The sequence below is a fragment of the Euprymna scolopes genome, chromosome 13 (genome assembly GCF_053919585.1).
Source record: "Euprymna scolopes isolate OS-2025 chromosome 13, ASM5391958v1, whole genome shotgun sequence".
Classification (NCBI taxonomy): Eukaryota; Metazoa; Mollusca; class Cephalopoda; order Sepiida; family Sepiolidae; genus Euprymna; species Euprymna scolopes.
In genome coordinates, this window is record NC_136494.1 from 19673217 (window position 1) to 19693017 (window position 19801).

A 19801-nucleotide genomic window follows, 5' to 3' on the forward strand; every position below is an offset into this window, starting at 1 on the left:
CCCAAAACACACACTTAAATCATTCGTTGACATCTATGCTGATGACACGACTATCTATGGCAACACATCAAAGGCCGTAAATGACAACGTTCTCTCTAATTCTCTCTCCTCTGATCTTGAGCGCGTGGTACAGTGTGGGAAGAGGTGGCTGGTCACTTTTAATGCATCTAAAACCAAGCTTCTATCTTTACATCATCAACGCTCTCATCCCCATCTGGCATCAATTGAAATGGATGGCTCTCGTCTTGGCGAGGCTCCATGTTTTGAAAAGACTCTAGGTTTGACCTTTACTCCTGATCTGAAATGGAACACGTACATCAGATCTGTTGCCAAGGACGCTGGGAAAATGGTGGGATCCTTGAACTGCTTCAGAAGATATCTCACTACTGATGCAATTCTCTATCTGTATAAAAGCCAAGTATGTCCAAGGATGAAGTACTGCTGCCACATCTGGGCAGGAGCTGCTAAAAACAGCCTATCCTGCCTTGACAGAGTACAAAATAGACTTCGTGGTTTAGTGGGGGATGCCCTTTTCTCTTCCCTGCAACCTCTCTGCCACAGAAGAGACGTTGCGAGCCTGTCTTTGTTTTATCGTTATTTCCATGGCAAGTGCTCGTCTGAGCTCCAATCTCTCGTCCTCCCTCGCCAATCTTTCACGAGAAACACCTGTCTGGCTGAAACACTGTCAATAATTTCCCCACTCTTTATCTGTGCCTAAATCCAAACGTAGATCTCATGAGCAGAGCTTCTTTCTCAGAAGTGCACGACTGTGGAACTCACTTCCATTTGCCTGTTTCCCACCAGACTACAACTTGGATGTCTATCAAATCTCCAATACTAATTATTACTACAATACTATCTCATTGATTACTGTACACGCAATAACCCTTATCCCTGATTGGCCTCCGGGCCTTGATAAGTGGTGATCTCATGTAAAAAAAAACCCCAAAAAGTGGTTTCCATCTTTAAAATAAATATGAGATAAAAACATTCGTTATATTTTAAATTTCAAAGATTGATCATTTATATTAATTTGACTATTCGGATGATAACTATCTCTCATTGGTTGTTTCAGTGAATGCAACTACTGAACTTATTCTTAAATCTATATAATATATAAATCACAATCCATACGGCATTTTTACGAAACGTTTATTTTTATCAATACGAGAGTAAATTATCTTTGTCCTCTCAACAGAGGTCAGATGACACAAAAGATATTCTTGAGTAGGAATCCTTTCTATGTGACAGTTCTCTGAAGGTTCAAGGTTCAATCCTCACTGCAACCGGTATTTAGTAATAAAACTAAATAAAAGAATGCGTAAGACTCCACTGTGGCTAAGGAAACGATGAATATATATATATATATATATATATATATATATATATATATATATATATACCATAGATTAAAAAGAAAGTACTGATGAACTTGTTTCACTTGTACCCCCCGCGATGCACATATGCCGACAAACCCGCTTAGCAATAATATCTCACCTCTTCACTTTTGTTTTTCCCTAAATGCCAGAAAGCTTTCTATTCTAATAGTTTCTTCCCTCGAACAGCTAGACTTTGGAGTTCCCTTCCTGCTGCCTGCTTCACTGGCCGTACTGATATACAGAAGTTTCAATGTAACATAAACACATATCTTGCTAATCTTTCCTAGACATGACCCCAAATAGCAGCCCCTTACGTCCAAGGAGCGATATGCTTTGTAAGGGGTGAGCATGAGTTAAAATAAGATATAAAACTATAAAAATATTATAGTCTATATGAATTCAAGAGTTTGATATAAATATCCTTAGTTCCAATAAAACGTTACTGCACTAGGTAAATGGTTGCATCGACCTAAACTTTATTATGCTGACATCCAAGATGAGACTTAGTATTCGGAAGAATGAAAATAACACGAATTCACTTTATATATTTAGATATAAGGTGTAGCAACATCGATGCGTCCGTTAAGTTTTGAAAGACAAAAGATAACTCCTGTGAGGGCAGCTGTGCGTGTAATTTTGAGGCAAGGGTTGCGTAATCTACAACCACACATTTCCTGAATCGGCACTGTTTGCGTCCAATGTAAGGAGAGTCCAGGACGACTGGAAACTATGCCGAGAGTAGCGGAGAGTACATACAGAAGCTGGAAGTCCCAAATGGTCACCCATTTATTACTGACCAGGTTTAACGTTGCTTAACTTCGGCGATCCAGCGGGTATCGGTGTGTCAACGTGATTATGCCGTACAGGTGTAGCAACATATGAACCGATAAAAACAACTTTTTGTTCATTATAGATGCCCGTCCTAGAACGTGTAACTTGATCTGAAATACTCTATGATAATATAGGTCGACACAGAAGATTATTTTAAAACTAATTATTTACATTGAAATGTGTTTGTTTACATAAATGTTAGATATATTGAATTATTTAAAAACAAGAATATATTAATTTACATATAATGATTAACTCTTAATGCAAAATTAATTAAAAAATGTATATGAATAATTAAAATATGTTAAGGAATCGAGGAAGAAAATAAATGAATGCTAATTAACATTTAAAAAACAATAAAATGATTTCTTCCCTAAAGTCAAACTGGACGTACTGAACCCAAAATGAAATTGAACTACATCATCATTCCCATATGACTTCAAATATTCTATTGTTGGTATTCGTTTCCTCGGTATTGTTCCAACTAGAATTTTTTTCTAAAAAGAGATCAGGTACTTAGGGGAGAAATCAATCTAAGTTCATCAGCATCCTAAGTGAGGCGACTTTTGCGCAACGAAATAGAAACTTGCAAGTCCTCAGCCCGTGTCGCTAACAACTTGACCATTGCCACCTCACATTTATCTACATAATAAACTCGGATCTAATAGATTTTTCAGTTAACTATTCAAATATCTTCGTACTGTCACTTGTTTATGACAGGATGTTAAAAAGAAATAACCTTAAAACATGTATCACGTCCGGCAAAAACTTCTCAATAATTTTATTCGTGATGTAATCTCCAAGAAATGTAATTAAACGGTAACTCGCCGGGACGTAAGGAAGCAAAGACTTTACATTAACTTACACCGTTTCTTGCGAACGGCATTAAAAACCGGAAGTAGCGTGGGTGGGCAAATGTGCGAGAATGCTAAATATTATTTTCGCTTACAAGTATTTTACCGCAAGGAGTAGAAGACGGTAGTCGTATTATTTGGATTATTCTGCACACTGATTTTACCTAGCGTGTTATTTTCACGTTTCGGTCGATGTAACCTCCGACATTCTTGAGATTGATTTTGTCGAACTTGGACATTTGAACAGAATTACGAAAGCAACCTTTCATATACTCCATGGGGATAGCATTTTTTCGTTTCCTGAACAATGACTGGGCAGAAGTTTTTTTTTTTTTTAGTTACGCCCGCAATGAGTTTTGGGCCTTCAACCTCCACGACGTTAGATAAGCAATTATTTAATTTACACGTCTCCTGCTAGTTGAGCAGTAAATATATTTAAATATTTTCACTATAATCGTTTCCTCCCTCTCTCTCTCTCTCACTAGCTCTCTCGTTTTCCCGCTCTCTCTTTCTCTTACTCTGTCTCTCTCGCGCTCTCTCTCTCTCGCTGTCTCTCTCGTTTTCCCGCTCTCTCTTTCCCTTACTCTCTCTCTTTCTCTCTCTCTGTTATTAAATCTTGTTGATTTGCCAATAACGCATGTGTCTATCGATGTTTCAAACGGCTTAGGTGTAGATGTTTGGCGAGGCGCACGATCGCCTTGTCCATAACATATTGATAATGCATGGAATGTAGTCAAGGTCTTTTGCTAAAAATAAGCCGTTTGCCAGAGAAGACGTCAATAACCTCCTTCGATAGAGTACGCCTCCATTTTAAGCGTAAACATTGAACACAACATGGCTGAAACAAAGGAAAGAAAAACGAGCTTCAAAAATATAAACACTTTTGTATTATTGTCAAGGTTATATGGTGTTGCCCCAGGTGTTAGAAGACTAATCACAATAAAATTGATATGTACTACACACTCACACACACACACACACACACACAAACATATATATATATATGCATGTGTGGTGGGTATAACACGTTTATGTAAATATAATTTTTTTCACATAATTAATAACATTAATTATTTAGATTTGCATTTTTTTTATCGGGTCGCCTATACTTTTATACAATCAGTAATAGTTAATGGGCCAAACGCTGCGTTGATATGGAGAGCTATTTCAGCAGCATTTCGACTTCGGATGAATTGAAAAAAAAATAGTGCGAATTTGCTGTTTTTCCATCTTGTATTCTACTGTTCTTACAGGAAAACCTTATTGTTTTAAAACGATTATAATTAAAACAATTAGAGTTAACGCTATTAAACATAAGATATCAAGTATATGTATTGTAACGAAAACTTATTTTAACATACGTCATTCTAAATAAAATTATATTTTCCGCAATAATTTTCTTAACATCCTTATATAATATGCATATATATATATATATATATATATATATATATATATATATATATATATATATGTGAGAGAGAGAGTATGTGTGTGCGTATATATATATATATATATATATATATATATATATATATAAGCAAAAGTACCCGTCGTTGACTGGGTTCAAAAACAGGCCGCAGAAAATGGACTCTGATTTATGAAGGTATGATAGGTTATGAAGAGGAAGGGTTGTAAAGAGATAGCTTCGAATTCGGGGGTATCAAAACCAAAGCAAAATATGATGAAAGTAAAAATAAAATAGATAAACCCCATAATTTATTATACTATACCTGTTCACACTGAAACACTTATCCACAATATCATAATTAAATTTGGACTTATGTTTACAGAAAGAGATCAGTTCATTTTTAGAATTTATTATATTGTTACTTTGAGGGGAAGTAATTATAGTTATTGCTTCGGTTGTGCCGAGGCGACCTGACTTAGAGCCTGGAGTATAAGACTTAACTTTTTTATGATAGTCCATTTGATTGAGAAGGGGGTATTGTTAGAGTTAAGTTTTTAATTTAAGTGGTTAGAGAAGTTCCTTGGTTATTATTAGAATTATGGTTGTTAAAAGAAGAAATGTGGTTGGATATTCTTTTCTTAATTAATGTTGAAGAAGCACCGATATATGTATGTACTTTATTAAAAGCTCGAGGTCTGGTATTAATATTAATTTGCTGATTTGTATCAATTAAATGGTTTGAATTTTGTTCATAGTGTTCAACAAATGGTGGGACAATGTCTGTATGATGACTATTTTGGAGGGGATAATGAGTGTTGTTAGTGTTAGGATCGCTGTTAGGAGAAATATTATTATTCTCATTATTATTATTATCATAATTAATAGTTGTATGATTGTAGATGGAGGGGCTGCTCGAGTAGTGTATTAGATTAGTAGCTATATCAGATGGAGGATGGGAAGAAGAATAACTTGAAGACGAATTATTAGTGCCTGTCATGGGAGGATTTCGTGGGAGCTCTGTAATAGTGCAAGAATATATAAGATCTTTATGGATGCAATCATTATTGAGTGGGCAAAGATGTTTGTTATTACAATTACAATTAGTTTTGGGTTTAATTGGGAAAGGGATTTTTTGGGCAGATTTAATTTTTTGGTTATTAGATGTTAAGATTATTTGAGCTAAATTACGCATTGTTGAATAAGAAATCCTGATTGAATTTTTATTGAAAATAGAACTATATCTGTGTGGGTATTTGAAAGAGTTTTGTACAATGTTGAAGAATTCCTTAGGTATATTAGTTTTGACATTTACGCTAAATGGAGGATTAAACCAAATATTTTTCTTTCTCCTGATGCGACTGGGTGGGTTACAGGTATTGCGATTAGTATTTTGGTTTGGATTATATATGTAGACTGGTTCATTGTTATTAATAGCGGCAGATCTTGTTATTTGAACTGGTTTCTTACGAGTCATATTGTGTGTAATTACAGATTTAAGGCGGCCTGCAGGAGGAGCATAATCTTTTCCTTGTGTCCTGAGTTCCATAAGGCATTATATAAGAAAGTAGCATTTTGATTAAAAGTTTATTTTATTATATATATATACATATATATATATATATATATATATATATATATATATGTGTGTGTGTGTGTGTGTGTGTGTGTGTGCGTTTATATATATATGTGTATTAAATTGTGATTCAATAAATTTCAAAAAACTCTCCTTGAAATAAAATGAAGTGGTTTAGTTTCATATCAAAGAAGTTTTATTATTCTAAGCAAGACAAAGAATACCTTAGAAAATTAATTTCCTTAACCTATAGGGGTTCGATGTCTACCATATTATCAGAGGAGAGAAAATATTAGCAAATACCTATAAAGGTATGTGTTACATGATAAGGGCTGTCCCCTGTTCATGTAAGTATAAAATAGAGAGATTAGTTAAAATGAAAATAAGAGAAAGCAGAAATCGAACCCTGGACATAAGTTTTAAAGAACAATAGGTTTAAATGGAATGTCCACTAAATTGTTAATTCGGATGAAATAAATAATAAATAAACTATTCAATTGTTAAAAGAATGCGGATAATAAAATATGGGTTTAATAAATTAGATATGTAGGTTGAATTCCTTTGTGGAAACAACACAAGAAAAAATAGGTTATTGGGAAATCAATGTCGGAAACGTGCAAAGTTGCGCATGTTGAAACACGTGAATTTTGCTCACGTGGCCGGGATGCATGGATTTCTCAATATAGGAAGTGAGTTAGTTGGTCGGGGAGACAGTCAGGGGAGACAGTCAGAGACAGGCGGACGTCTGAAGCGAGACGTCACTTCAGAAACTAAAATGTGAAACTTTGAATTCTTAATGAGGAAATCACGACCGGTCGTAAGGAAATAAATTCATCATGTGTTTTGTGATAAAGCTCATGTTTGTGTTTGTGATTTCTACAAAAAGGTAAATTGTATTGTTATTATATGTTTGTGTTATAAAATGTCATTACAACAACATCTCTCTCTCTCTCTCTCTAAGATACAGCATCATATGTAATAAGACAAGAACTCTCACTAAGACTCATATCTTTACTAATAAGAACTCACGTAACATACGCGCAGAAGTGGTATCGTCTAATACTAATAATAATAACAATATAACATATGCACCCTATTTGCTAAAGTCAGTGAGACATGGAAAGTCAAAGTCAAAATAATAAATTTATCAGACATTCTGATGAATTTTTTATTTTGACTTTAACTTTTTTGTATCTCACTGACTTTAGCAAATATATATAGTGATGAACAGAACATTTCAAAGCCACATATATAGTTATTTTTAATTCCTAATATGTCAGTCTTCCACTTGTTTCGTTGAACAGTGTAAAACACACAAGAACTTATGAGAAATAGTGTATAAATTCCCCGAAAAAAAAGAATCTGTGCAGATTTGTATGCATGAGAACACACACACACACGCACGCATATATATATATATATATATATATATATATATATATATATATATATATATATATATATATATATGTAGGTATTTAATTATTTAATTATTATAGTAAAAAAATAATTATGACAGCCCCTTTAAGAAATACGTTTCTTATCGTTGAGCACTTTCTGTTGAATTAAAAAAAAGTCGGTCAATTTAGCTCTTATGCGTAGATCATCGTATAACGATTTGATCACTGTCTGTCTGACGTAATGAACATTTAAATTAAAATGTTTAAAAAATTCAACGCTATTTCACATGATTAATGGTAGCCGAATGGATACGGCCTCCGCTAATCGAGCCAGAGATGTCTCGTGTCGCGGGGTTCGAATCGTTCGACTGGTAGTAATCGTGACACCCTGCACTGAAGAATCCCGAAAGGATGAAACACTAGTGTCTGTAGGTATTTAATTATTATAGTAAAAAAATAATTATGACAGCCCCTTTAAGAAATACGTTTCTTATCGTTGAGCACTTTCTGTTGAATTAAAAAAAGTCGGTCAATTTAGCTCTTATGCGTAGATCATCGTATAACGATTTGATCACTGTCTGTCTGACGTAATGAACATTTAAATTAAAATGTTTAAAAAATTCAACGCTATTTCACATGATTAATGGTAGCCGAATGGATACGGCCTCCGCTAATCGAGCCAGAGATGTCTCGTGTCGCGGGGTTCGAATCGTTCGACTGGTAGTAATCGTGACACCCTGCACTGAAGAATCCCGAAAGGATGAAACACTAGTGTCTGTAGGTATTTAATTATTATAGTAAAAAAATAATTATATATATATATATATACATATATATATAACTACTTCATTTATTCACATAAGATTAATATACGAAAGTATAGATTTATGCGTAAACTTTAAGTATTTACTTCAAAAGTGATCAATACGTAGGTAGAGCTAGTTAGTAATTTATAAAATATATATGGCGATTAAGCTACACTGAATATTCGGCGTTTCACCCACTCTAGGATTCCTCAGGCTTATGCGCATAAGCCTGAGGAATCCTAGAGTGGATGAAACGCCGAATATTCAGTGTAGCTTAATCGTCATATATATTTTATAAATTAATATATATATATATATATATATATATAGAGAGAGAGAGAGAGAGAGAGAGAGAGAGAGAGTGAGAGAGAGAGAGACACACAAAATCTCTAGCAGCCTTGATGGAGAGAAAACTAAACTTCTGACTGACCAACAATATGGATTTAGGCGAGCGCGTTCCATAGCAGACATCCTAACTGTAATCTCTGAACGTATATACCATTCACTGGACCAAGTGGTGGAAGGTAGAGCGGTAGCTCTAGATATATCTAAGACTTTTGACAGGGTATGACATGAAGGTCTTCTCATGAAATTAGATCATACGGTATCACTGGTATCACTGGAAGAATACTTAAGATAAGCAAATCCGTCTTAGATAAGAGAAAAATCCAGGTTGTCTGTAACGGCCGTACATCTAAACAATATGATATAAATGCAGGAGTGCCTCAAGGGTCTATACTTGGACCTCTATTATTCCTAATATTCATAAATGACCTCCCTGACAAAATTGTCTGTGAGATGGGTATATATGCTGATGACATCACGCTCTATAACAGACACGACAGGAACACAATGCTGCCAAGACTAAACTTGTTTCCACCAATAATTGCAAGAAACCTTCTCTACCACAAATAACAATGGCCAATGATGCTTTATCTGAAAGTACATTGTTTAAACTCGTCTGTCTAACGTTCACAGGAAACATTACATTGAGAGTATTGCTAGGACCTCTTCGAATAAGGTAGGTTCTATCTACCGTCCTAGAAAGCTACTAACGCCCAAAAGTATCCTGTATCTCTATAAAACCATCATCTGCCCATGTATGGAGTATTGTTGTAATATTTGGGCTGGTGCATCTGCTACTAGTCCCTCGCTCCTAGACAAGGTTCAAAAGAGAGTCACCAATCTGATAGATCCTGAACTGTCATCTAAGTTTCAGCCTCTGCCCCATCGACGAAATGTTGCACCCCTCTTCCTGTTCTACAAGTACTTTAACGGTGCTTGCTCTGAAGACCGTCAATCACTTGTACCCCCTCGATGTACATACCCCCGACAAACCCGACAAGCAGCTAAACCCCACCTCTTCATAATAGAGATCCCTAGATGTAAAAGAGCCTTCTACTCCAGTAGTTTCTTCCCCAGAACCGCTAGACATTGGAATTCCCTTCCGGGTCCCTGCTTCCCCAACTGTACTGACATGGAGAATTTCAAGTGTAACGTGAACTGACATCTTGCTGCCCAACTCCCTACATAGTACCCCTGTAGCTTATGTCCCTGATATTAGCTCACTACATCGAAGTGGCTCCGTGGCTTGTTTGGGGTGAAAATGTAATAAAAAAAATTGCCGCCATGGTTTCAAATGATCTAGAATAACAATAGGTAGAGAATAGATTCACAATATCTCTCATATGTTATATCTCCCCATTCTGAAAATAGGGAAAAAATTATAAGTGTATGTTGAGCAAAAAAAAAAAAAAAAGCGGTCAATTTTTTAAACTTTGACTCCTATTATGCCCCCTTAAGCTTAACTGTTTTGGGCTCTAATTATGTTATTATTTTAGATCCATGTCCAAGAAACCTATATCTAAAATTTCAAGTGTTCAGACCCAAAATTGGCGGAGGGGTTTGGTAGAGTTCTCAAAGGTCAAATCGTTGAACTTTGACCCCTTAACATCCAAATTTCTGGCCGAAAACGGATCACAAACATTTTCCCAAATCTCAGTACCATGTATATCAAATTTCGCAATTATTTATCCATCACCTATTTTACATATATACAGGGTGACTGCAAGAAAAGCGTGAAATTTCTCAAACAACGATTTCTTTTTACAAAGTTTTTCAAAGACAAATGTAATATTATACACATAGATGCTCAAAATGTCGTCCGTGCATTTCACTGCAGCGTCTTAACCTAGAAATCCAAGCTCGTATGGCGTTTTAAAGGGGAACTTGTGAGATATCATTCCAAACTCTTGCCAAGCACGTTTTCAAGTCATCAATAGAGTCTATGCCACGTCGACAGTATGCGTCTCTGTTAATAACAAGCTCCAAGCACAGTAATCCAGAAAGATGTAATGGAATCAATATGCAGATTGCACACCCATTGGACAACAAAAGAACCAATCAAAAAATAGCAATCACGCATTTTCTTCATAATCTGAGCTGACCTTCACATTTCCCGCTTTTCTAGCGACCATGATATGTTTATATATATATATATATATATATATGTATATATATATATATATATTATATTATATTTTAAAGAAGATCTGTATAGCCGTTTCAGAGTCTATAAGGAATGAACTTACACGCACCCACACACAGACAAAGTTGCATTTATATAATTGAAGAGTATATATATATATATATATATATATATATATATATAGAGAGAGAGAGAGAGAGAGAGAGAAAGAGAGAGAGAGAATGTTTATTTCATGAAGACTTCACTGATTCGGCTTTTACAAGCATACATTATTTATTAAGTGATTTTCCTTTCGTTATCTTCATTGTTTTCCCCCCTTTTTCTTGCTCAATGCTTGTCGACATATAAATTAACAATAACGTTAAGAAGGAGTATAACAATTGGCGTCTAAGTGACAATAGAAGGCTATTTCTGTTGAATCAGCTTTTCATATCTCGTTGTTTTTCCCTTCGACTGAAAAGAAAAGATGAATCACCAATGAAAAAGTTGCTTACGCCAATTGTTTACCATGATTCATTCGCACAGATATTCAATCGAGTTATCCACCCACGTGGGCGTCGATACAAAGATCATTTGTCTTCATATGTTCAAAGGGTTCTCCTTTTGAAAATACCTGTGGCCCAGAAGCAAGGCGTAGTTTCATGTTGGTAAATCAATTAGAGCCGAGACGGATTCACGCACGGATACATGGAGTAAAAAGTAGCAATACCGAAGTAAACACTAAATAAGTGTGTTAGAATAACTAATCTTTAATGTATAATAAGTTTTATGTTAACGATTTTACCTAAGCATATAGATATTTATGTACACACTGATTACTTAGTTGTTGTGGGAGATCAATCTGGCTCTATGTATGAACTCTCCCAAACTGTATAAATAGACCAAGAGCTACCAACTCGCAGTAAGTATGTAGGTCCGTTTTGGTACAGGTCACTCGAGATCAAGTTCTCAGTAAGTAGTCCGTAGGAAATTGCATCAAGAATGTGATCTTTTAGCTGTCGGACTGGTGTAAATGTTCCCTGCTTCTCTAGGAATTCCTCTCTTTATGTTCTTTCCACCTGGCTTTCGAATTGGTAAAGTTTATTGCTTGTTATCTGAGGCGCCCTCACCGGTGAATTCCAACGAGACTACTTAGACTTTATTTTTTAAGTAGAGAATGTTATCCATTTTGATATGTTGGCTCACTTATCTCACTTTGTGTCACATTCCTTCGCAGTGGTTAAATGTCGTTTGTATCTTGTTAGCTCTCAAGATTGCTATAGTTTATTGTTGATGTTAAAGTTGCTGTTATTTTTTTCGTTGCGACCTTCATTTTATTGGTTCCATATTTAAAAATATTTTTATTTCACCAGCATGAAAATTGCCAGCTGTGCACAACAGGAGGACGAATGTTTTGAGAATAAAAACGGCATTTCTGTATTACCAACTGAAAAGTCAGAATAGGCAAAATTAATTGCGGTAATAATAATTGAGGAGTTTGGGGCGAAGTCGAAGGATTGCGTGGATTTCGGGACGAACAAAAATTTCTTGCACACAAAAGTTTGAGAAATTTGTTAACAAGACATTTTTATTATTTGTTGTTGATCGTAAAACTAAAAAGTAATTTGATCAACAAACGACCAAGTAACAAAACTAATAGTAGCTGTGGAGACAAGGTCGGAATGTTTAACAAAACGCAAAGGTCATAACACATGAAGTTCCCTGTTTAAGGCAAAAATGATTTCTTTGTACTTTCTCAACTGCCCCAGTAGAGTTCCGTCCTTACCAAAAACCCCAAAATCGGGTAATGAAATACCTGGGCCCCAAAATTGAGGAGACGACAAAATATAAGACAGCCAAGCGCGTGTCTTGATTTTACTGATAATTTTGATTTGAACGAAACAAACACGTGGCGTAGTATGGATATGTCAGGTAGTAGCCAGAAATAGCATTTACTAACCACGCAGAGTCTGCCAGGAGATAAAAAATTTAAATAAGTCATAAGAACATTTAAAAAAAATAGTAACTAAGTCCTTCGTTGAGGATAATAGTCGCTCATTCAACCTTAATTCTAGGGCAACGACAGCGACACTAGAATCTAAATTAGATCAGACGGTGGATTAGGATTATAGTAGTACTTCTACCATAGTTATGGCTGACGTGGATAACAGGAAAGGTAAGGGAATATTAGGACAAGATAAAAACAGTGCCAAACGAGACATCGAACTGCGTGCAGAGATTTACCGACTGTCGAATGATTGCTACATCGGCAGTGTCCAACTTCAAGACAGACGCACCCTGAACAGGAATGATGGGATGTTGCAGGGGGTTCGCTCTAATTTTCAAGATCCCTCTACCAAGGAGACTGCAATGATAATAGCTTAGTACCCCGCCTATTTAGTGGACTTGTCTTTGAGGCAAGAGAAGGGGCAACATGCGAATGTTGCATAAAAGAGAGAGAAGTCCTGAAGGCCTTGAACAGAACTCCTGGAATCAATGACATACCATTTGAATTATATTTGAGGATTTTGCGGACTTTTATTATTTGCTGGGCCTATTATACAATTTCTGGTTTAGGAACGGATAAATACATCAATATTTTACCAGCGGGATTGGTTAATGATGTTGATGATGTTAATGATGTTGCATAAAAGAGAGAGAAGTCCTGAACAGAACTCCTGGAATCAATGACATACCATTTGAATTATATTTGAGGATTTTGCGGACTTTTATTATTTGCTGGGCCTATTATACAATTTCTGGTTTAGGAACGGATAAATACATCAATATTTTACCAGCGGGATTGGTTAATGATGTTGATGATGTTAATGATGTTGCATAAAAGAGAGAGAAGTCCTGAACAGAACTCCTGGAATCAATGACATACCATTTGAATTATATTTGAGGATTTTGCGGACTTTTATTATTTGCTGGGCCTATTATACAATTTCTGGTTTAGGAACGGATAAATACATCAATATTTTACCAGCGGGATTGGTTAATGATGTTGATGATGTTAATGATGTTGCATAAAAGAGAGAGAAGTCCTGAACAGAACTCCTGGAATCAATGACATACCATTTGAATTATATTTGAGGATTTTGCGGACTTTTATTATTTGCTGGGCCTATTATACAATTTCTGGTTTAGGAACGGATAAATACATCAATATTTTACCAGCGGGATTGGTTAATGATGTTGATGATGTTAATGATGTTGCATAAAAGAGAGAGAAGTCCTGAACAGAACTCCTGGAATCAATGACATACCATTTGAATTATATTTGAGGATTTTGCGGACTTTTATTATTTGCTGGGCCTATTATACAATTTCTGGTTTAGGAACGGATAAATACATCAATATTTTACCAGCGGGATTGGTTAATGATGTTGATGATGTTAATGATGTTGCATAAAAGAGAGAGAAGTCCTGAACAGAACTCATGGAATCAATGACATACCATTTGAATTATATTTGAGGATTTTGCGGACTTTTATTATTTGCTGGGCCTATTATACAATTTCTGGTTTAGGAACGGATAAATACATCAATATTTTACCAGCGGGATTGGTTAATTGCTGAGCAAATATACAAATGCTGGGGATTGTATAGGTAATTTTTTTATCCTTAACGATACTAAATACAGATTTTGTGATTTTCGCCATATACTTAACAAATTGTCTGCAACTGAGTTTGCATTAACTTATAAAGCCAGAAATGATCTGGTCTGTTCAGGGCCGGACGATCGCGGATAACTTTCAGATGATATGCTTGACTATGGAAAAAGTCGACATTGAAATCGTACTGATCAATTTGGATCAGATGAAAGGTTTCGACAAAATCGGTTATCGTCACATTGAAGTTATTCTTCTTCGACTGGATTTGGTCCTTCACTTCCACTTTTGGATTCGCCTTTTGTAAACAGAACCCAATGTGATGCTAGAGGCAAATATCGTGAAACTGAGGGCTTACAATCCATGCAAGTCTAATCTTCATTGATGTGTACTTTCTTCGAGGATGTATGTGCTGATTTTCCTTCGCAGGTTGGGGGTCAATCCGGTCCTTCGCGGTATTCCTTTTTCTGGTTCGTGCACTTCCATTAACAGCCTATGCCGACGACGTAACCGTTTGTGCAGCGAGCAGTGCCGAGGCTAGAGTCGTCTACATCGAAATAAGACGGTATGAACATGTGACAGGAGTCAAAACCAACTGTGGAAAGTCTATTAGCTTATGCATTTATACCTGGAGAAAATAAACCTTTCAGAGCCATTTGACCGCAACATACTAGGCGTCTGGTTTTGTCTTAACCGTGTTGGAGAAAAATTGGTCGGAAGTATTGGAAGCGGTTCAGTCAACAGCTTATCATTTCTATATTTCCGTCCATCTTATCATTACTATTCTACTATTCATCAGTACTTCCACTTCCAAAAACTACGAGTATATCTTGTGCATGCTCTTTTCATGTTCTTATGGCGGGGAATCTGTTACCTACACTCATTTGCAGACGGTCTTGTTATGTCAATCGTTGAGATTCGTCAACATAAGACTCGCCTGACCTATCCGGACCGACTGTTTATAACTTGTGAGGAAACGGTACATCCTAAAGTAGGACAGCAGGAAGGCTTTCCCGCCGTTGACAAACGAGGACTCGGCTAAGGGTATGGCACATTAGTTGCCCATAAACGAGTGCTCCTTTTATTGCGAGTGCTGACAGTCCTGGAAGTTTCTTCTACAGGTTAGAGAAAGCCTCTCTGACATACGAGTATAGTATACTATACACTATATATATATATATAGTAAGGATATCTTTTCGAAGCGATATGATTGATGGATTCGGTTTTACACACTTGGAGTGTTTCTTTAATATGGCTCTGATAATTACAAAATATCACTTACCTGACTTATAAAAATGCTCTCCGAGTCTGGACAAGACTTTACCCAGTGAGATTTGCAGAGACATCTTGCTGTGTTCGATACGGAGAAAGGGAGATATATATCAATTACACTTTTCTCCACCGCACTATCCGTTGTGTGTGTTAGTTCGACTACACGGTCTGCATGTTGGGCGGACTGCTCTTCGTCTTGCAGTCGGTTTCGACATGCTGCAATTAAACAACGACCGTGAAGAAGGTAGAATGTTACTAGCTGAGAAAAGAGGGGTGATATTGTCGAAGCGACGGGAGGAATTTTTCTGGCAGGAGATATTCACTGCTCTCAAACTTGTTCCCATATTCAAATATAGCCTGAAATGCGTAATCATCTGGAGACGACGAAACTTTCTTCCTCACACTTCAACAAAAGTTGCCAAGGCCGCTGGAAAAATGGTGGGATCTTTCTATCGATCCGGTAGATATCTCACTGCTGATGCTATTCTCTATCTATATAAGAGCCAGGTACGTCCAAGGATGGAATACTGTTGCCACATCTGGGCAGGAGCTGCTAGAAAGGACTTGTCCTGCCTTGATAGAGTTCAAAATAGACTTCGTAGCCTCGTAGGAGATGTCCTTTTCTCCTCCCTGCAACCTCTATCTCACAGAAGAGATGTTGCGAGTTTGTCTCTGATGTATCGTTATTTTCATGGAAAGTGTTTAACTGAGCTTCAATTTATGGTCCCCCCTCGCCAAACTTTCACAAGAAACACTCGTCTAGCTGTAAACACTATCAATAATTTCCCCCACTCTTTATCTCTGCCTAAACCTAAACGTAGATTCCATGAACAAAGCTTCTTCCTTAGAACTGCACGCCTGTGGAATTGTCTTCCGTTTTCCTGCTTTCCGGCTGACTACAATATGGTTGTGTTCAAGTCTAAAGTTAATAAGTTCTTGATGAGCCGTTCCATATAAGTTATCAAATTTTCCAAATTTTCATTACTAATGATTACTATATTGACCAATTTCTACTGTACACTCTTTAACCCTTATCCTTGAGTGGCCTATGGGCCTTGATAATGTGGTGATGCCTATGTAAAAAAAAGCGTCACTATTACAAAATTTCTGAAAATAAGAACTTAATTCGAAAAAATATTTTCGAAAGAAACGATAAGAAACCTAAGCTAAGTATTGATTTAATTGTACTTTGAACACACACACACACACACACACACACACACACACACACACACACATACATATATATATAACATTTGCTGAATATTACATGTCAGTAATTGAAAATAAAATCTTTAATGGTAATATTGAAAAAACCCACAATATATGCACGATATGTAGATGATATATTTATATTATCCAAAAATATAAACGAAATAACAAGACTAAAAGAAACACTTGAACTACACTCCCATCTAAAATTTACCATAGAACATAATATAAACAATAAAATACCATTTCTAGACATACTAATTAACTCCGAAAACAACGACAAATTTACCACCACCGTATACAAAAAAACAACCAGTAAACATTCCTGCCTTCTTAATTTTAACAGCTATTGCCCCAATAAATATAAAATAGCCATAATAAAAAACCTATTAGACCGAGCACACCGAAGATCATCTAGTAAAATCCTTTTCTACAAACACTAGTTAACAATAACTTCCCAATAAAATAATCGATCAAGAAATAGACCAATTTATTAGAAATAAAAATAAACCAATTAATCAAAACGAAAACACCCTAATTCCTCTATACTACAAAAATCAAATGCACTATAATCACAAGCAGGACGAAATTACCATCAAAAATATTATAAAAAATACATAAAATTAAAAAAATCCCAACAACAAAATGAGACCAATAATATATTATAAAAAATACCTAACGAAAAACCTAGTAGTAAAGAATAATTACAACGATACAACCGATAAAATAAGTATGATCAATGCAGTTTATTTGTTTAAATGCCCCCTCGAGGACTGCTACTCGAAAAATATGAACTATATTGGCCATAGACGCACTACATTGAGAAGACGTCTCACAGGACATCAGAACACCTCCAGTGCTATTTGCAAACACCTCGAACAAGAACATATGAATGTGTCTGTGTGTGTCTGTATACATTTCCCTACGCAATAATTCTGTCAATTTTTAGTCTACAGACTCAAAATTTGATATACAGAGTACTGAGATTTGGGAAAATCGATGTGATTGGTTTTTGGCCAGAAATTTGGCGATTAAGGGGTCAAAGTTCAACGATTTGACCTTTCAGAACTCTACCAACCTCCTCCGACAATTTTGGGCCTACGCACTTGAAATTTTAGATATAGGTTCCTAACTTAATAACTCGATTTGATCCTAAACAATAACTTTTAAGGGGTCATAATAGGGGTCAAAGTTTAAAAAATTGACCTCTGCGGTCTCTTTCAAATTACTCAGACAATTTCTGGTCTAAATTTTTGAAATTTTACATAAAGGCTATTCAGAGATAGGGCAAGCTTTTTCATCGGTTTGGGTCGAAAATTTTTACTTACCAATATATAAATGTATGTATGTATGTTTGCATGTCTGCCTTAAACTTTCATTAGAGGCGACGGATTTTACGAATATCAGTATCGTTGTAAAATTCGACCTTTCATACGGCAAATATCGAAAAATTGGCTAAACACATTAATATATTCGCCTTCAACTAGGCACTTTTCTACGGGGGGGATCACTTTTTTCGCCGATATTTTTGAAAGTAATCCTCTCCTTTAGATTTTCTATCCTTAATTTTAAATAATGTCGCTTCGTGTTTAGCGGTGGTCGTAACAGCATAAACGTTAGGTTTTACCGCGTTCTTTTCCTCCTTTGCGGTACGTGTTCGAGCTTGCTTTCCTACTACCACTTTTTTTGTTATTCAACATACACATCCAAAAACCCGGGCAACCCCGGGGTGAAATGCTGAGTCGTCTTTTTCGCCGATATTTTTTTTTAATTTATCCTCTCCTTATGATTGTCTAGCCTAAATGTTAACGCAGTATAGTTCAGGTTTGGCAGTGGGCGTAACCGGAAGGATGTCAGGTTTTTTTCCCCGTTCTTTTCCTCCTTCGCGGTACGTGTTCGAGTCTGCCATCCTGCTAACACTTTTTTTTTCCTTTTTTGGTCAACAGACACATACAAACACCCGGGAAACGCTGTGCTGAAATGCTAGTATATCTATAAACGTGAACGTGTATGTGTGTCTGTGTGTCTTTCTGTCTGTCTGTTTGTGTGTCTGTGTACATTTCCCTACGCAATAACTCTTTCAATTGTTAGTCTACAGATTCGAAATTCGATATACAGGTTACTGAGATTTAGCAAATCGATATGATTGGTTTTCGGCCAGAAATTTAGCTGCTAAGGGGTCAAAGTTCAACGATTTGACCTTTGAGAACTCTACCAAATTCCTCCGACAATGTTGGGTCTAAACACTTGAATTTTAGATATAGGTTCCTTGGCTACGGGTCTAACATAATAACTTGATTTGAGCCCAAAACAATAAATGATAAAGGTTATAATAAGGGTCACAGTTTAAAAAAAAAGTTACCTTTTTTTTTGTTCAGCATACACCTCCAAACACCCGGACAACGCCGAGCACCCATGCTAGTATATCTTTAAAAGCGAACATGTCTGTCTGTCTATCTGTGTGTCTGTGTAGATTTCCCTACGCAATAACTCTGTCAATTTTTAGTTTACAGACTCGAAATTTGATATACAGGGTACTGAGATTTGGGAAAATCGATGTGATCGGGTTTAAGCCAGGAATTTAGCTGTCAAGGGGTCAACGTTACAGGATTTGACCTTTGAGAACTCTACCAAACTCCTCCGAAAATTTTGTGTTTAAATACTAGACATTTTAGATATTGGTTCCTTGGATATGGATCTAACTTAATGACTTTATTTGAGCCCTAAACAATAAATTTTTAGGGGTCATAATAGGGTTAAAAGTGAAAAAAATACTGTTTTTTTTTCTCAGCATGCACCTCGACACATCCGGTCAACGCCGGGCCGAAATGCTAGTATATCTATAAAAGTGAACGTGTCTGCATGGCTGTGTGTCTCTCAGTCTGTCTGTGTATCTTTGTACATTTTCCTTCACCATAACTCTGTTAATTTTACGTATACAGACTCGAAATTTGATATACAGGGTACTGAGATTTGGGAAAA